General features: G+C 47.7%; 1 long non-coding RNA gene across 1 annotated transcript; it reads right to left on the bottom strand.

The window, feature by feature from the left end:
* Window positions 1-12263: 12263 nt before the first annotated feature.
* Window positions 12264-17568, bottom strand: LOC123579637. The gene is made up of 3 exons (XR_006702865.1): window positions 16877-17568; window positions 16588-16657; window positions 12264-12357 (listed from the first exon to the last, which is right to left on the bottom strand). It is a non-coding gene; the product is annotated as an uncharacterized LOC123579637 (long non-coding RNA).
* Between the last annotated feature and the right edge of the window lie 1658 nt (window positions 17569-19226).

Raw genomic sequence — 19226 nt, 5'->3', positions numbered from 1 at the left:
TTTATATTTCATCTTTGTCGATTTTCTTGATGTTTTCTTTTATTTCTAACTCTTCTCAACTTTGCTCCCTTCGTGTCTTATATTGGTGTATCGTCAACTAGTTTTTCATATCTTGCATCACGAAACTGCATGTTTCTCTGAATTTTGCTGAAAAGACAAATTTAGATGTGTCATAAAATGGTCTTTAGTTTACCATAATCGGTCTTTTTCAAAAGTAAGTTCTTTCTCTGCATCATGAGTTCTCTATTTTATGGCGACGATTTTCTCAGAGATCCCACAGCCTTTTTTCCTCCGTATTTACTCACCCTTGACAATGAAGGGAGGCAGGGAAGAAAAGTCTGTCCAGACATAAGATTTTTCTGGTAAATGAAATGAGATTTTTCTGAGTCCTCCTCACTGTCCACCTGTCTGCTATTTGAGTCCTCGGACCCAAGACACATGCCAGTGAGCTGGCTCAAATGACACCCTCTAACCCTGTCTCTAACTTTCCAGTTTCTGCCTCATATTTATGTGAATCTGATGGCTCATGCAGAGTGAGGCTCTCATGAACCAGCCAGCTGGCCATGTCAGAAGGTCACATATTCCCAAAGAAATTGTGCAAGGTGTAATTTCAGAGTCCAACCCCTGAACTCCCATGTTTATCTCAGGGTCAACCTCTTTCCTGAGCCAACATCACACCCCAGATGCCCATCGGCTCCCCTGATGCACTCCCACCCCGGTAGCAGACAGCGCGGGTAGCTCTATGTGGTGGGGGGAGTGTGGCTTGGGTGAGGAGTAGGAACTGAGGATTCTGACCTCTTGAGAACACAAGTCCCACAGAATGGGGATGGGAGGTTGAAGCTGCCTCCTGCCTTTTCACCCATTCGGCCCCACTTTCTGCCTCAAGATTTATTCTGAGTTTCGGTTGGTGGTTTGATATGTACATATCGCTGAATGGTGTTCCAGGACCTGGAGCCGTCAAACATGGCCATATTTGTGTGTTTTCATGAGCATTCCATCGGAAAGGTGGGGAGATAAAACTGGTTTGGCCAACATAGGAACAGGGAAACAAGCTCACATGAGGGATGAGCAGCTCTCTAAGCCAGCCATTCCCAGACTCCCAGCCTTGCCTTACCCGCACATCTCTTATCCCCCTGATCAGTAAGGTGAGCTGGAGTTAGAAGCAAAATGTGACAGTTGAAAGCATGGACCCTGAAACCAGATTGCCTGGGTTCAAACCCAGGCTCTACAACATAGTAAATGAATGACACTAGACAAGTTATTAAAACAAAACTTCCTGTGCTTCAGTTCCACTCCCCACCCCCCGTAAAATGAAGGTAGTGATAGAACCCCCCCCCCTCTCTCTCTCTCTCTCATAGGGTTATTGTGAGGACTAATGATGTACTATTTGAAAAGCTCTTATATAGCCCTTGGCACATAACAAAATGCTATGTATGTGTCTGATTGATTAATTGATTGATTGATTGATTGAAAGTGGGTAGCAATGATTACCACTGAGCCCCTTCTGGGTAAGCACAGTCCATCTTCATGAGCTACATCCTTGATTTCCTTTGCTCAGATTGGAGCTCTGCTCAGGGCCACCTGTTTTGCCTTGCCCCGACCCCTGGCCAGACTTTGCCCCTGAGGCCTGAGCCAACTCCTTATCCCCAGGATCGCCAGCATCCTTTAGGAATGGGTGTTAATGAAAATAATGACCAAGTGCCAAGGGCTCCATGTGTGCAAGCCTTCAACACCTCGCCTGCGCAAATCAGGTAACCCTCACATCAGCTCAAAGGGATTGGTGCTATTATCCTCCCCACCAAACAGACAAAGCAACAAAGACCTAGAGGTTTCGCTGCCAGTAAGCAGAGGAGCTGGGATTCAAACCTGAAAAGCCTGAAGTGCAGAGCCACTTCTCTCTTTGAAGAAAAGAGAGACTCTGGGAGTTCAGAGACAGGCCACTCCTTTAAGAAAGTTCCAGAGCAACGTAAAGGGCCCCCAATCCAGCACAGATCTGGTGCACCGTGAATATCTGCCCAATGTCTGTAGAGTGAGAGCCTTGCCCTAGATCAGGCGTTCTCAACTGGGGGCGATTTGGGCAATGTCTGGAGGCATTGTTGGTTGTCACAATGGGAGGGGGGATGCTATCGGCATCTAGGGGGTCGGGGGCAGAACGCTGCTAAACATCCAACAGGGCAGAAGCCCCGCAACAAAGAATTATCCATCCTCGTAACAGCAGTGCCGAGACTAAGAAACACAAAGCTTTGGATTCGGCTAAATCAGTCCCCCTTCCCCTTTTACCTCTGACAAAACAAAGAAAACTAGAACCCCACCCCCTGTGCCATAATCCTCCAGAAGAGCTCTGGGCCTCGAACTGACAGAACTGACCGTGGTGGACAGGGCTCTCTGTGCTCCCTTCCGTTCATCCCCTTGTCCTGTATCTTTGGGACAACCTCACAGCTGAGCTCCAAGACAAGACATTGTGAATTTCAGAGAGAGAGAAGGGGAGCATCTTGTCCTTTGGGAAAACTGAGTCACTGGATTACAAAAAAAAAATAATAAAACTTGGCCGGCAGCCCCTCAGAGCTGAGAGAGGATATAGCCTAGAATATTTCAGATTTCAGAGGCTGCCAGAGAGAAGTGACTCTGCTCCTTGCATCCCAGAGCTTTTGTTTTGCATTTAAATGACAAGATTGCTGCCTGGGAGAAGCCCTTGGCTGGGCTGTCCTCTGCCAGGAGGGAAGCTGGCGCCCCTCTGAAGTGGCTGCCTTAATGTCATGTCATTACACTGTATTGCTGCACAGGTTAATATAATTGGGTGACTATGTGTGAGCAATGATCCGTGGCGTGTTCCAGCTCTGAAACAAATGACATTTAACCAGCCGATCTGTAAGGTTCCTCGTTATCTACATGGTGAGCGATCGGAACGGAGAAGCAGACCTCTCCTCAGAGCAACTGATGAATTAGTTGTTGGGTTTCCTCGACAGCCTGGATTTATAAGAGCACAATTCTAACATAATTTATTAGATCTATAAACAGACAGATCCGATGTTTTTACTGAGATTACATCTTGTCACCCTCAGATATTGTGTCACTGACAGCCCTGTTATAATTTAATTTTATTATTCTGATAAGGTGTTGTTTCCGGGGGCTTTTTCAATTTATTTATTTATTTTTTTTCCCCCTGAGAAGACATTTTTGTTTTTAGCTGGAAAGGAATCAGAAAATTTCATGCCGGTTGTGTCTGGTGGCCACCCAAACAGCTTTTCCAGTTAGTGACTGCGAGCGTCTCAAGGGTAGGAATGAAGGTGTGGCTAGTGTAGGGTCCCTGGCCTGGGGGACCCACAAGTACATGCAGGGTACGGTGGGCCTGTGGGGGTGGGAGGGGCTTCCATTCACAGAAACACCAGGCAATATCATGACCTCCTTCCCTAGAGTTCTTCACCTTTGCCAACCCCTGTCCAGGCCCACCCATCAACCCAGGACACAGGCAAATTCACCCCAGATGCAGTCACCATTCACCCAAGATTGAGTGAAGCTGGGATGGTGGGAGAAGTTCTGGCTATCTGGCCGAGGGAGCTTTCGCAGAACTGCGCTAAGCCCATAGCCCCGCACTGACCACGTAAAAGGAGAGATGTGCATGCCCACTCTCAAAGGCTCTGAGTGACCAAGACCTTCCAGTAAAGAAACAGTGGCCGTCCCAAGAACTGCAGAGGAAAATGAGTCCAAGAGCTGTGGATCCAGTCCAAGCGGCATACGATGCTGGGGAAATGCCCCCCTTAGAGGCAATCAGATAGGGGTTTATGCCTGTCCAGTAGCTGTGACCTTGGGCCTTCCATATCTGAAATACAGGGGGAATGATACCTGCCTCACAAGTCCCGGTGAGAATAAAATGAGATAATGAAGACAGTGACATTTTAGAAGTTAAAGCACTGTGCCTAAGTGAAGGGTATATTTATTAGCAATAACATCTCTAAGCTCTATTTTTTTTCATCGGGGAGAGATATATAACTTTAGTATTGTTATTGTTTTATAATAATAATCAACAGGCCGCTTTACATTTTACCAGGTGCTTACATGTCTTGTAAGGTGACGTGAGCTCATTTTATTCCTCCTCATTATACGGTGAGGGTGGGTGACTTTGTTGTCCCCATTTTGTGGAGGAAGAAACGGGCTCACGGGAGATACCTGCAGTTACTCAACTAGTTACAGGGTTTTAAGTCGCAACTGAGCAGCCCTACACCCATGACTTTGCACTTCTGATGAAGTCGGGGCTCTCTCCGTTCTGAAAGCCTGCTCATTCAGGGTTCCGACGGGGCTGAGCCCGGCTCGGAGGACAATCAGAACCAAAGTTGGTCACCTGCTCCCCGATCTCAGGAACGTAACTACATACAGCTTGCTCATTGAAGAGTTGATTTGGGTCAATTCACAGGGAGCTGGGGTGGGGGTGCTCTAGGACTTCAGCACCATTTGCTTTCAGGGCCAGCTTCCGACCTCAAAGCCGGAGGCAATTCTTGGAGTCTTTCGCAAAGCCCTCTGTGCCTCATGGGGAGAGAGGAAATTAATATCAGACGTGGCAGAGTCTGAGTGGCAGCTTCGTAACAGGCTTGAACCCCGACCTCTCGGCTACAGCTGGGAACGGCTCAGTCAAGCACGTCATTGACTCCCGGGGGCCCTGGAACCTGAGATGTGCATGTGGGCCTGGAGGTCATTCAGTCCAGCCCCCTCATTTTACAGATGAGGAGGCTATATCCCAGCGAGAGCAAGGGGCTCATCCAAGGTCAGACGGTGGGTCGGGGGACAAAATCAGGGCCGGAACCAGGTCTCCTGGTTCAAGCCTCTTTCCAACATGGGGTGCCCCATCAGGCACACTCTATCGTTGGATGTTTTTCTGAGGTCCAGTAAAACACAAGGCCCATCGAAACACCAACTACTCAATACGCGGCCTGCACATACTCGTTAAGGCATTGCTGCACAGCAGTGGGCTCTTAAGCAGGAGGGAGGCATTCACCCTGTGACCCTTCATCACCCTAGCCTTGAACTTCTTGCCTCACCCCACCAGGAGATCCAGCCTAATCTCCCTCTCCCACTCACCACCGGCTCCGCCTCAAGACTCAGTGCCATGATGTGCTGATTTTCTGGATTGCTTCTCTATTCTCATTAAAATTTTCCTTCCGGACACTCCTGTCTCCCACCATGCTAGTGAACATTTTCCAGTCTCACCTGACCCTCAGGACACCCTCCTAGTAGCTGGAGGGGGACAAAAGCAAAGCTTCCAAAATACAATTTCAGCTCCAATATCCCATCCTCAGGGAAGCCTCCCCTCACCCCAGCCACCTCCACCAAAGACCAAAGCCATTTCCAGCATCCTCGGCCAACTAGCTCTGACAGTTTGTGACGAGATATCGTCGGTGCGATTTCTTGATGAGCATGTGCCTCCCCCATTAGAGTGAGCTCTGAGAGGCCAGGCTACTGCGGGCCCTGTTTGCTGTGATATTGCCAGAGCTCCGTATGCGGGGCAGGTGCTCAATAAACACCTGCTCAATGAAGGAGACATAACAACAAAGCACATCCCTGCCCACCCACCCCAAAGAGAGTCCGCCTCGGTAGATGGGGAATTCTGGCTGCCCTTGGGGAGTCCAAAGAGGATGCACCTCTGAGCCAAAGAATCCCTCTTCGGGGGGGTCGGCTTGGCTGACACAGAGCACAGAGAGCAAAGAGATAGCACCCTGTCCCTGCTGGCCCCCATCCCTAAGGATGAGTGTCTCCAATTGTCCCCAGCCAAAAGGATGCTCCACGTAGGGATAGGGGCAGGGGTCACCCAGGGATGTCTACAGCAAGACGCTCCCTCCTGCCTGCTTCCCAAGATTGCTCAAGCTTGCTGGGGCCCCTGCTTGGAACCTGGCATCCTGTCAAGGTAGAAAAGGTATGAAGCAAAAAAGGCTCAGCGGCCTGGTCTTGTGGGTCAGCCAGGGACAAGGCCAGCCACCATGGGAAGCAGGAAGAGAGGTCCCATGAGGCCCCTCTGGAGCCTGTCTTTGGATCCAGAGGGAGAAACCATGAGCCCTGGGGCCTAGCACAGAGGCTGTGTCTAGATACTGCTGGTACCTGATCAGCAGAAACTTCTCAGAGGAAGCAAAACAGCACCTACAGCCACTGTTCTTTGGAAACAGCTGGCCCGGGTCCCAGAGGATCTAATTGGACTCACAGTCTGGTCAAGAGAGGAAGGGATGGCTCATGCCTCCAACCTGGCCATCTTCAGCAATAGGGGTTACTGGGAAAATTTTGCTGAGGACGCAAGTACAACGTCATTGAGAAGGATGCTCCCAGATCGGCCCCCTAGGACAGTACTGTCTGAAAAAACAGAATGCAAGCCCCATATGTCAGGTTTAAATGTGTCAGTAGACACATTTTTTAATAAAGTGAAAAGTGATATATCCTATTTAACCCAGATATATCTAAAATACTAACATTTCGACGTGTAAGCAAAATAAAAAAAAATGTTAAGATATTTTATGCTCTTTTTTGAAATGTGGTGAATGTGCGACTACACTCACCGGGTGGCTCGTTTTGGGCTAGCCGTATTTTAAGGGGTCAGCAGCCTCCTCTGGCTGGCGGCTACTACATATGGGATAACATAGCTCTAGAAGGTCAAGCCAGGCTTCAGCTTGACAGTCCTATCTGGAAAGTGGGCTATCTCAAGGTTATCAGGCGTCTGAAGGCACCAAAAGTAAAATGCAGACCTGCAAAGGAGGTGCAGAGATAAGGGATTTCAGGGAGTGCCAGAAAGTGCTCACTCAGACCCGAGATTCCCTGAGCCAACAGAACCAGGCTTTTGCAGGGTTCCAGCGGAACTTTTCTGGCTGGGGGCACCCTGGAGCTGCAGCCTCCGTGGCTGCCCTCCGGAAATTCTCTGCTTTCAGCCTGGGAAATGGGGCTGTTTGAAACCGATCCAGGTTTTCAGCGGCCTGGTCCCTGCGGCCCATCTGCCAAGCACCAGGAGCGAGGCAGATGCTGGAAACACATCTGTCAACCTGCCCTGATGGTTTCTGGCACATCCCCCAGCCTTTCAGATACTGTGTCCCCCATCCTGGAAGAAGTCACGCTCACAGGGCTTCACAGTTCCTGCCCCACCCCCACCCCCACCCCCACCCCGTCGGAGGGCATCCCGGGGCACCTTTAGAGTTGGCTGCCACAGAGGGCGGTCCCCCTCTCTAGGGTACAGATTCCTCAGTCTGCTCTGCTGCTTTGCTGGTGCCCACTGCTCCAACAAGCCCCCTCTGAGGTGGCGAGTGGGGTGCAGACCCTAGAGGGTCACAGACACAGCGAACAACTCTCGGAAGGGGCTGCGTGTGTTTCAGTCCTGCAAATCCCAACATGGAGCAGGGCTGGCACCTGCGTGGCCAGAGGCCACACCCTTTCTGCCTCCATTGTCTCTTCTAAAATACAAGTTGTATTGAAGATGAGATGAGAATACGCAAGTAAAGATGCTGACAGTCAGCATTCATCAGCTTCTGGGTAGAACAAGACAGAGCGTTAACAGAAGCTCCGTGAGCCACAGTGAGATCAGGACTTCTTTCCAGGTTGGGGGGTCCGTTGCCCCCTCTCCTGGCCAGTTCGAGTCACCATCATCGGAAGTTCCTAGATGATCTCAGCACAATGTACATTGTAGGGAAAGTTGGCCAGCCTGGTTGTGCATATCTGGGTGTATTTTATACATCAACAAATCTTCCGGGACTAGACAGCCTAAAGCTGTCTGATTCTCCTCCAACCACGCCAACCCCCAGATCACGGCCAGCCTGGCACGGGTGCTCGGTTACTATGCCTAATCAAACAGGTGAAGGAAAGGCAGGGAGAAGGGAGGGACGAAGAGAGAAAAGTGAAGAACATTTGGTCAGGGGCAAGGGAGAGCCACAAGGAGACAGCAGTGGAGGGGGAAGATGAGGCACGGAATAATTGTACCTGCTACCCCAGCCCTAGGTCTGTGCATCCCCTCGGCCTCCTCCTCCCAGGGGGCAACTGGGTGGCTTGGCACAGTGGGCTGGGCACGCTGGCTAGAGCTCAGTGCCTTTGGCTAACTCTCCATATTTCTTCTTGAACCATCAAGGAGTTTGCACGTCAGCTAAACACAGTACCATATGTGGAAATACTCATTCTGATACCCATGTTCTCCTTATAAAAGCACGTTGTTTTATGTGTGGGCAGAAGAACTCATTGTAAACTGTTAAATATGATGTAAATGCTAATTTCTCTGCATCGCCCCGTAAAGGAACGCCCTGTGAAGTGCATCTCGGGGAAGGGCCATAAAAGAAAATGGTCAAAATAAATTAGGGAGGAACGCGGGTGGTAGCATACGGTGTGTGTTTTGCCAACACGCAGCCGTGAGTCCCTCTCCACGCTCTGGCCTCAACAAGAGAGGATTTGCATAACTGCGGCGACAGATGCCACCGCTTCCCAGCGGCCACCCGGCCTTGACAACTTTCGGGAAACAGTCTGCCAGGATTTGCTTCAAACAAAAACATTTTTTTTTTTTTAATCGCCAAGCATTTCTTCCTTTTGCAATTCTTCTTCTTCTTTTTTTAATGTGTATTTATTTTTGAGAGAGAGAGACAGAGCGCAAGCAGGGGAGGGGCAGAGTGAGAGGGAGACACAGAATCTGAAGCAGCCTCCAGACCGTCAGCACAGAGCCCGACACGGGGCTCAACACAGGGCTCAAACTCACAAACCGTGAGATCACGACCTGATTCAAAGTCGGACGCTTAACCGACGGAGCCACCCAAATGCCCCTGCAATTCCTAATACAAATATGTTTTTTAAGTGCTTTAGATTTCAGTCCTGAAAAGAAGAGGCACAAATGGAAGGCTGGGGGTGCACCTTCTATAACTGGCGCCTTAGAAAGTATCCTAGGGTTTGCGTTTGTTCCCCCAGGCTTGCAGTCAACACCCACCTTCTCTAAAAACTTCAAATGCGTTTTGGCCACATTCAAAGGGAGAACGCGGTATAATGAGAATGCATGACAGGTGTCCTCCCATGGCTCTTCGTTCACCAAACCCAGCTCTGGATTTTAACCACAACCCAGATTCCGTCACACACACACACACAAATTAGAATCCCGGGGTCACGCAGCTATTTGCGGAATGGATATTAGTACATTCTTTGCAAATGCATGATGTATGCACTGTATATATTTCTTTGATAAATTGTTTTTAAATATTTCCTCCTTTTTATTAATTGAAGAGGAGCCTCATGTATCAATGCCATTTCTTCCTGTTTTTCACATAAATTATTTTCTTGCAATGTTCGTTTGTATTATTATTGCCGATATTAAGGCAAAGACTTTTTTTGCCTTGTAAACAAGATTTTGCTTACAGCTAAATGAAAAGAAGTGAAGTTAATCACATTGAAATAATAGGTTTAAAAAGGTAATTCAGTGGTATTGGAATGAAGTTTAATCTTCAGCAATAGAAGCCGTGCTGAGAGACACAGCAGAAAAGCCTGTTCTGTAATTAAATGGTATTTATCATTGGCAGGTCAGCCCTGCTGGGTGAGAGGCACCAGGTCTCCACAGGGAAAGGAAAGGCAGCTGGAGCAGACAGAAAAGACCCAGAGCAGAGCCTGGGGACTCCAGAGTGGGCCGGGAAGAAGAGCCAGGTGTAGATAATACCTCCTGGGAACAGGCTTCACCACCCCACCCGTGTGTATCTCAGCTCACAGCAAGGAGTCTGACAAAATGGCAAGAGCACCCTCCAGAAGGGACCCACCCCACAACCTCCCTGGTCAGCTCAGAATTGAGAGAGACCCAGAATCCAATCATTCCTTCAGGGACAAAATGAGAAAAAATGATACATTAAGCTCCCGGGGCTATCACAGCTAGTCACCCAGGATGTGATGAGCCATGTCCCACGCATGGCAGTGTAGCAATAATCAGTACTACCAGCGTGCTGAGCTTCCAGATCTCAGGCAAAGCCAGCACAGGTTGAGAATCTCCAGCCTGACAAGAAGGCTAGAATCTCAGACAGATGGTTCTCAGGCAGCCTTCTGCCGATGTAGGCAAACCCATCAACACAGTATCAACCCTTGTGTAAGCTGAGGGCATCCAGCCTGCAGCAGAGAAGGCCGAGGTGGGATTTCAAGATGGTCCTCGGGGTGCATGGCTGGCTCAATCAGAAGAGCATGCAACTCCTGATCTCGAGGTCATGAGTTCGAGTCCCATCATGGGTGTAGAGATTCCTTAAAAAGTAAATACAACTTGGGGCGCCTGGGTGGCGCAGTCGGTTAAGCGTCCGACTTCAGCCAGGTCACGATCTCGCGGTCCGTGAGTTCGAGCCCCGCGTCGGGCTCTGGGCTGATGGCTCAGAGCCTGGAGCCTGTTTCTGATTCTGTGTCTCCCTCGCTCTCTGCCCCTCCCCCATTCATGCTCTGTCTCTCTCTGTCCCAAAAATAAATAAACGTTGAAAAAAAAAATTTTTTTAAATAAAAAAAAAAAAGTAAATACAACTTGAAAAACAAAACAAAACAAAAAAAGATGGTTGTCAAACAAATCTCGGCAAATATGGTCAAACCCAGGACCAAAGCAAGTCATTAGGTCGGACCTTATCCCTGGTTTCTCTTTGCAGAGCTGATCTCCTCCTAGACTGGGGGATCAGAGTCCCCAGAGAGCTTGGCGAGGCTAACACAATGCCTTCTATAATTTGGGTCCGGGTTCAGGTCCTGAATCTACCGCTTGCAAAGGCGTGATGGTGGACAAGCAAGCATCCAAAAATGGGAGAAAGTGACAGTGGCTGGTGGTGATGAGGATGAAGTTAGATAATTCAGGGACAACAGTCCTTACTCTTCCAAAGGCCAAAACTACAGCTTGTTGCTAGTTGGTGGCTCTTTCCTTGAGGCCTTTTGACTCAAACTCCACTTCATCCATGAGATTCTCATACCACTGCCCTTTCGAGAGACCAAAAGATCTAGCAAAGGCTGACTGGTTTGAGGAACGACCTTCCAGTTTTTAACTCTGATGTGTCTGTTGGTCAGGACATTTGCTGACAGGGAATTCGAGCATTCCTGAAGCTGCCTTCAAGGATTCCTTTTCAACCAGGCCTATTTGATGTCTGTGGGTCCCTGGGGCTCATGTGCTGTCACAAGATGCCTTAAAATCAACCTAGTCCTCCACTGGCCCATGCGTCCTCCTGGAAAATATACCAGAACATTCTTTAGCATCAGAACAGCTGCATCTGGCACTGCTCCAGCCTTCATCTCCAAGAAGCTCGAATTCGGCCCCTTTATTACCATTCCCATTTTTATTAGTGTTCCGGAGCAAAGCGTCTGCAGCTAAAGTTATTGAATTTTCACTAAAACCTAAATACATGCACGACCCTTCTGTACTTTCATGTTCAAAAAGGTACAGACTTCCAACTGCTGTCTCCTGCCTCTGCCCGTGTCTTTCCTCATTACAGGCTGTGGTCCAAAACCAATACGGATTAAATAAATATCCCACTGAGAACCGCACTTGGGAGAATTGTCTCATTACCGTACAGATGTGGGCTATCTCCAAACAGCACCAACATCTTGTATTTTATTTTATATTAAAAAAAAAAAGAAAGAAATTAAAATCCGAACAGTATCCAGGAAGGAAGTGTTTGCATGGGTGAATGTTTGATTTCATTTTTCTCCCAGCATGCCCTTTTCTTTTATCCCATAATGGCTCTTCTCAGTTAATCTGTCTTGAAAACCCGCAGGTAGAGATGTTTATTGATACAAGCCCTACGTGCAACTCGGTTTACAGAGACCATTGAACGTGCATGTAGTAAATTTCGCTTGATGTCTCCTTATTAATGCAATTCCACTCTGAACATTTCAACAGAAAGAGGTTTTGCCAGATGGGGGATAAGTCTTACGTTATAGACATATATGGAAGAAAACATTTGGTTTCCATTCTGAACGACTGATCCAGGCTGTCCCAATGACTGCATTTTTCAGGGCAGGTCACCAAATTCAACATCAATTACTCTGCCTTTTAGCAGAGCTTAAGAGAAAAAAAAAAAAAGTTGTTGTTGTTTAAATCACCAAAATTTCATAAAAACATTTCAGCCTCCCATGTCGTACAAACAACAACAAATTACTTTCATAATTTCACAAAAGCAACTTTCACCATGGTTCGCACAGAAACATCCTGTACCCTGAAACCACAAATCCAACTTCCCGGCAGCTGGTAAACGTGAATCCCCAACATAATGCCCACAGAAGTTTGTTCCCTTCGACCCACCCAGGATCCAATGTTGGTGGACAGAAAAGCAGGGCAGAGGAACTTACACTTCCTTTATGCAGATTGTGGAGAAATATAGCGGGGAGACATGCACTCTACAAGGCCTTGATGGTCCATCTGTGGAACTGCAATAGGAAATCAATGGCTAAGTCCAGACTAGGGCGCGGAATTCTTCCAAGTAATCGTTTTTCCCTTCCTCCCGTCTCTGGCCCCTCCTCTGTTAAAGACTTAACATCGCCTTGCTCATTTAGAGCATAATTGAGACTCCACTTTTATTTCATCATCCTTCCCCTTTCATTGATCATTGCTAATTTTCTGGCTCAGTGCCATCTAGGGAATGGGTTTACATAACCCCCCCAGAGTTTCGATTGGAGTCACCCGGAGAAAAAGAGGGTTGTGCTTTCACAAACCGACAGCCAGTATGAGGAGTTGACTGAGGACTCAAGGATGTCTCCTACCCTCAACCCTTCTACCTGTCTGCCAGACCACCCAGATTTAAGAAAATATCTGCCCCGCCCCCAGACTCAGCCTGGCACCTCGGATTGTGACCTGAGCATCCCCTCGCCATGCAGCCCCATGAAGGAACCAATCCCTTCCCCCACACGTGCAAAAAAGAGTGGGTGGCCACATACAGCTGTGCCTCCAAGTAGCCAGATGTGAAAAACAGCACATCTGTCTGCAGTTTCTCTGTTCAAACCAAATCACTGATTTTTCATTCATGCCTGAGAACATGTGCCAAGGAGAGATTTAGAACCACAAAGTCTCATCTCCCCCTTCCAGATGCACCAGTCTGGGGGCAGGGAAAATTTACAAGGTGCATGTGGCAAAGCCTTGAACTTAGGCAAGTATAAGCTTGGAAAGAGGGAAAGCCAGCCTGACAGAAAGGATCAGAGGGAAACAGTTCCCAGCATGGTATCCCAACACGCCACTCTGCCATCCCAGGAGGGGAAAGAAAAAAAAAATCACAACTGTGAGAAATGTGATGAAACTGTCAAAAGCATATGAAATCAGCACCAGGGATTGGGACCCGCATATCACACATCTATTTGTTCTGTAACAGGGTAGGAATGGCAACGTTTCCATCAAGAGAGGAAACAGAGGTAGTGACATCACAAGAAAAGACTTATCAATGAGGCATCCAATTATCTGTGCACCCTCACCCACCAACGTATCATCATACACCCATGAGGATGGGAGCCCACTACAATTTCACCATCCCAATCTAGCGAGGCGTTTGAAGATTTGGAAGCAATGGTGTGCTGGACTCAACTTGTGCCTCACAGAGCCAAATGTCAAGTTTTCAGGAAATTTGCAAGTTAGTTAATATGTTGGTAACTTGAAAGTGACCACATCAAAGGCATATTTACATGGAGGGAATGGGCTTTTCTCCCCTTCTTCAGAGAGCAGGTTGTTCAGCAGGTACTAAAACCTTTGGTGGGAGGACTCTTCACCTGAGATCAGTCAGCAGAAGGGCTAGAGTCACTCTGTCCGGTTCTCTTTCAAGGTCCCCAAACTACTCAAGCCCCAGACTTTCTAACTAGCGTCAGCAAGTATCTAGCATTCCCAGAAATGCCCAAGGATAGGCAGGGAAAGTGACAAGGGGAGGAACAGACCTTTCAGGTCCACACCCCTGATTCACCTCAGCTTCAGCTGTTAGAGTAGAGTCTCCACTTCAGGTGTCCTGTCCAGGTTCTGCCTCTCTAAAAGCTTAGCTTAATGCAGAGACTGCTTCCATGGTCACCTATCTGCCTGTTGCATTCTTTGGAGAATAGTTACTTATGCAAGGTCGCACCGTGAGTCCAAGGCTCTGGGAGAAGGACCCTGGGTCCTAGACTGACTTGTTGCGGACTCGTTGTGTGACTTTAGACCAATCTATTTCCCATCTCTGGTGACCGGGGTGTGGGGAGGGGGGGTGGGGTGGACTTGGTGGTCTGTGACTAAGGCACTGCTGTCTTTGACACTGACATTCAACCCTGAGCTCTTGGTCTAAATGGACTCTTGAAGGAGTGTGGAGAAATGTAGGAAACAGACGGACAATTGCTGGGTCATAGGGTAGTTTCACTTTTAACTTTTTGAGGAACCTCCATACTGTTTTCCAGGGCGGCTGCACCAGTTTTCATTCCCATCAGCAGTGCAAGAGGGTTCCCCTTTATCCACATCCTTGCCAACATCTGTTGTTTCCTGAGTTGTTAATTTTAGCCATTCTGACAAGTGTGAGCCCCCTTAATGTTTATAGCAGCGCTATCAACAACAGCCAAATATGGAAACAACCCATCAACTGATGAATGGATAGGATGTGGTTTATATACACAATGGAGTATTACTTAGCCATCAAAAAGAATGATATCCTGCCATTTGCAAAGACATGGATGGAGCTAGAGAGTATAATGCTAAGCCAAATAAGTCAGTCAGAGAAAGACAAATACCATATCATTTCACTCGTACATGGAATTTAAGAAACAAAACAGATGAACATAGGGGGAAGAGAAGGAAAAATAAGATAAAAACATAGAGGTAGACAAACCATAAGCGATTTTTAACTATAGAGAACAAAATGAGGGTTGATGGACGGGAGGTGGGTAAGGGGACGGGCTAGATGGGCAATGGGTACAAAGGAGGGCACTTGTTGGGTTGAGCACTGGATGTTATATGTAAGTGATGAGTCACTAAATTCTACTCCTGAAACCAATACTACACCATATGTTAACTAACTTGAATTTAAATAAAATCTTGGAAGAAAAAAAAAGAAACAGATGGGCAAATGCCATTGAATTTTACAATAGAAAACATGAAACTGTGATCAATGATCCTGGACCCCTGCTAAGTCTGAAGACCTGCTTATTTTCTGAATGACCCATGAGCCCTTGCGAGGAAAGTATCAGGACTCCACATGAGTGCTATAGAAACAACTCAGCCAGCCCATTAGTTGGGGCATCTGAGTTATACAGATCCGGATTCAAATCCCAGCTCCACCACCTGCATGCTAAATGACAAGGTCTTTCCGACCTTCTATTACCTCATCTGTAAGATAGGTCATAATAACCCCCACTCTGTAGGACTTTTGTAAAAATAAATGAAGTAAACCACATGAAGCATTTAGCATCATGCCAGCCCAGACTAAGCACTAATAAACAGCAGCTATTAACATTATTATCCTCAGATGGTGGGGCTGAATTGAGAGACCAGAAGAATGAAACTGATTTGGAATCTGCAGTCCTAGCTTTGACCTAAGTTGAGTCCATACCTGGGGTTCATTTGGACTTGGGTTTCTAAGACAGACTGCTGACTATATTGGGCTCTTAAGGCAAACTTATGGGTAGACTGGCTGGGAGGTGATTTGTACAAGTCAATTTAGATTGGAATCAGTCACATCTCTTAAGTTCGGAGTGAAAGGAGCAAAGACATACGCTACAGAGGCCATGATGGACTTATTCAGGTCCAGGACCTGAACCAAGACCTCATGCCCCATGGTCCTCTAAGAAGAAGCTTCAGGAAGAGGCTGGAGTTGCTGAGAGCTAGTGCTCCAGCCGTCCTCCTGACGGACCCACACGACAGCATGTGACCCCAAGAAAGGAAGGCTACACTTCTCACTTCTGCATCAGATTAAATGCAGTTTAATCAACGGGATACCAAGGACTGGTACCAATGTCTGGGCTAATGCACACTGAACATGGGAATTGCATTCTTGTGGGCCATCCCAGCAGCAGGCAGAGTAGTGAGGTCCTTCTCCACGGTGCATGGACTGCGAATGTCAGCAGGAAAGGAGGAGCTGGAGAGAAAGAACTTGGCCAACTCCATTATCTGGGGAAGGAGACACTCCTAAGCACACAAGGGACTCCCCAACAAGACTGGGAGGACTGTTCAGAGGCCCATCTAGGCAGGGCCAGAGCGAGTAAAACAGATGGAGGTTAATTAACGTGGTCTCAGGTTTAACTCCAACCTGGTAACCTGGATAAATTTGGGTTCTGCATCTTGTGTCTGGAATGAAGCAGGCAGCCATGTAACAGGTGCTTTCAAGATGTCCTTCTGTGAGTTGGTGCTAGTGCTCCAAGGTGGATCCACGACTGATTGAATGTATCTAGACAACACTGATGCCTGTCTCTACCCTTGATGGTTTTTATTTAATAAATATGAGAGGAGACCTGAGCCTTAACTAGGGTTCCTATCATCCCAAGTGATTCTCATAAGCAGCCACGGCTGAGGAGCAGTGGCCTAAGAGAACCAGAAGAGGCCACGAGGAATCTCTCTGATTCCTTCTTGGTCAATATTAAGTCAGTGGCCTTGATGAGGCTTTCCAGGTTCGTGGTTCATGTGTAAGAGGACCTAAAGTCAGAAAAGATCGCCAATGGACTCACTGATGGCATCTGGATCCAACCAGATCTCAACACTCTACTTTTCAAAGTAGCAGGTTGCCCATCAATGGATCTGTTCAAGGAGAGAGTAGCAGTCCTTCTATGGTCCCTGCTTACAAAGCACTTATCACATCTTATCTTCACCATAACATCTGTGCATGCATGTACAGATAAGGTTTAGAGCAGGTAAACAACTGTCTGAAGTCACCCAAATAGGTAGCATCCCAAAAGGCCAGCCCTCCAAGAAGTTCTAGGTCTCAGCCCAGACCCTCTGACTCTTAGACCATCTCACCTGACTCCAAAGTTCCATCACTGCCTCTCTTGGGTCATGGGATGCTTAAAGCTCTAGAGAGGATACCTTCAGGGGGAAAATGGGCCACAGGACCTCGAAGGATGCTGCCAGCTCTGAATGCCTGTCAGCAACTCTGCCACGGAGGCTGCGGCTGCCTCAGCAACACACCCTCCCCAGGGCCTGGCTCCTGCCAAGGCACGGCCACTTCCTGAAGCCTTCTCTCAGGAAGGAAATCCCAGTCATCATAAAAGGAAAATAAGGAAATAAAATCTTAATAGGATTTCATAGATGATATAAAATCTCTACAACTCTGGGTGACAGACACTAAAAAAGATCATTTAGAGGGAAAAAAAGCTTTCTAAGACTTCCTGTGGGATTGGTTGTCTCAAGAAGCTCGGATGGTGGTCGTATATAATGTCATCAGTTCTAGTTCCCAACGGGAGGCTGTTCCAGCAGGGCCTGGGCTGGATGGGGTGAGGGGTTCAGGAAAAGTTACTTGGAAGCTCACACCCAAGACGCACACAGAGTTGTGTGATGACCCTAAAACATAGTCTTGTCGGCCTGACCACCTCCTCTACATCCCTCAAGCCTCGGCTCAGCTGCTACGCCTTCTGCAAGACTTCCTTGAATCCCAACAGACTCGGGCCCTGCACATCCTCCCCGGTACCCCTGGGGCATGCTTCCCTCTCACAGCAGCCTTTCTCAGAATGTTCCATGGAACACCGGCACTGGCATCAACAGTGGGTATCTTGTTAGCAACAGACCCCTGAGATACACCCCTACACCTGCCATTTCAGAATCTCTGGGGGTGGAACCCAGGCACCTGCATCTCTAACACACCCCCATTGCATCTCAGACCTGGTGGCAGGAAGGAGCCAGTCATGTGAAGCTCTAGGAGCAGTGTGATCCACACAGAGAGAGAATGGCAAATGCAGAGGTCCCGAGGTAGAAAAAGAGTTTGGAAAGTTCGAGGAACAGCCACAAAGGCAGCATGGCTAGAAATGGGTGAGGGAAAAAGTGGCAAAAGTTGAAGTTTAGAGGGGCTAGCCTGGGGCTAGAGCCTGAGGGGGTTGAAGTTTAGACCTTATTCTAAGTTTAATGGAAAGCCACTAAAAGCCTTTGTTCAAGATTGAATTATTGGTCCTAATTCTTTATCTCACCATAACTAATTATATATCCACACCTTCCTTATGGAGTTATGGTGGAGTGTACTTCCTTTCTCTTTGATCCTTGCACTTGATTTGCTTTGAGCAATCAGATGGTGTTGGATGTATTGGGAATGAAGCTTGAAATGTTCTTGTCAGGCAAACTTGCCCTCTAGTGTCCCTGTTTTTCTCCAGGAGGAGAATATGCCTTGAGTAGCCACTGGACCAAAGAGAAACACAGACATAGAGAGCAACCCTGGGCCCAACCTACAGTCTGCAGCCAAACTCAGCCCAGATCAGCAGAGCCTCAGCCAACCCTTGGACACATGAGCAAGAAAAAATGTCTATTATTGTGTAGTACTGAGTTTTAGGGTGAATTATTACACAGAATTACCTTGAAAACGGTTGTCAGATAAAGGCTTTGTAGCAGGGGAGTGTTTGATTTTATTTCAGTTTTGTAAAGACCGCTCTGATAGCCATGAAGAGATTAGATTGTGAAAGACAGATGTGGAAACAAACACAGAATTGTGTTGCAGTTTCCTGGGTAAGATTGTGATGGCAGTGGTGGAGATGAAGAGAATGACACGGATTCTGGAGGTACTTGGGAGATCAGAACTGACAGAACTTGCTGATGGATAAATTTGGGGAGATGAGGTCGGGACCACGTCGCATAATTCCGGGAGGAACCATATATATGCAGTGGTGCAACAAGGTACCTTGCAACATAGTGAAGGAAATAGAGAAAGCAGAGATAAATGTCTTCTAGGTTTTTGGCTTATGTGACTGAGTAGACAGGCCAAGATAGGGATGACCTAGGAGGAAGAAGTCTGATGTGGGGGTAGGGGGGGAGGGCAGGTGGACCAGTAGCTCTGTTTCAGTCGTTCTAAGTTTGAGTGCCCATTAGACATTCAAATGGTGATATAAGTAGGCAGTTGGATACATGGGTTTGGAACCCAGTAGATTGCTCAGGGCTGGAGTTGCAAATGAATGCACAAACATTTGACCTTAGTGTGGCGTATCTGTGCTCAAACTGTTCCCTTTGCTACCCCTCCGTAGGTCACTAAGCTTCTATTTCTCCTTTAAGGCCCCAAACTTCTCCTTCACCTCCAGTTACTTGTTCTTACTTCTGTGCTCCCAGAGTTTGTAGTAAATGTCCCACACGATACAAAATAGTCTGCCTCCCCCACTCAACTGCAAACCGGAAA

Source organism: Leopardus geoffroyi, chromosome A3 (assembly GCF_018350155.1).
Source record: "Leopardus geoffroyi isolate Oge1 chromosome A3, O.geoffroyi_Oge1_pat1.0, whole genome shotgun sequence".
NCBI classification, from domain to species: Eukaryota; Metazoa; Chordata; class Mammalia; order Carnivora; family Felidae; genus Leopardus; species Leopardus geoffroyi.
This window is presented reverse-complemented; position numbering and strand designations above follow the sequence as displayed.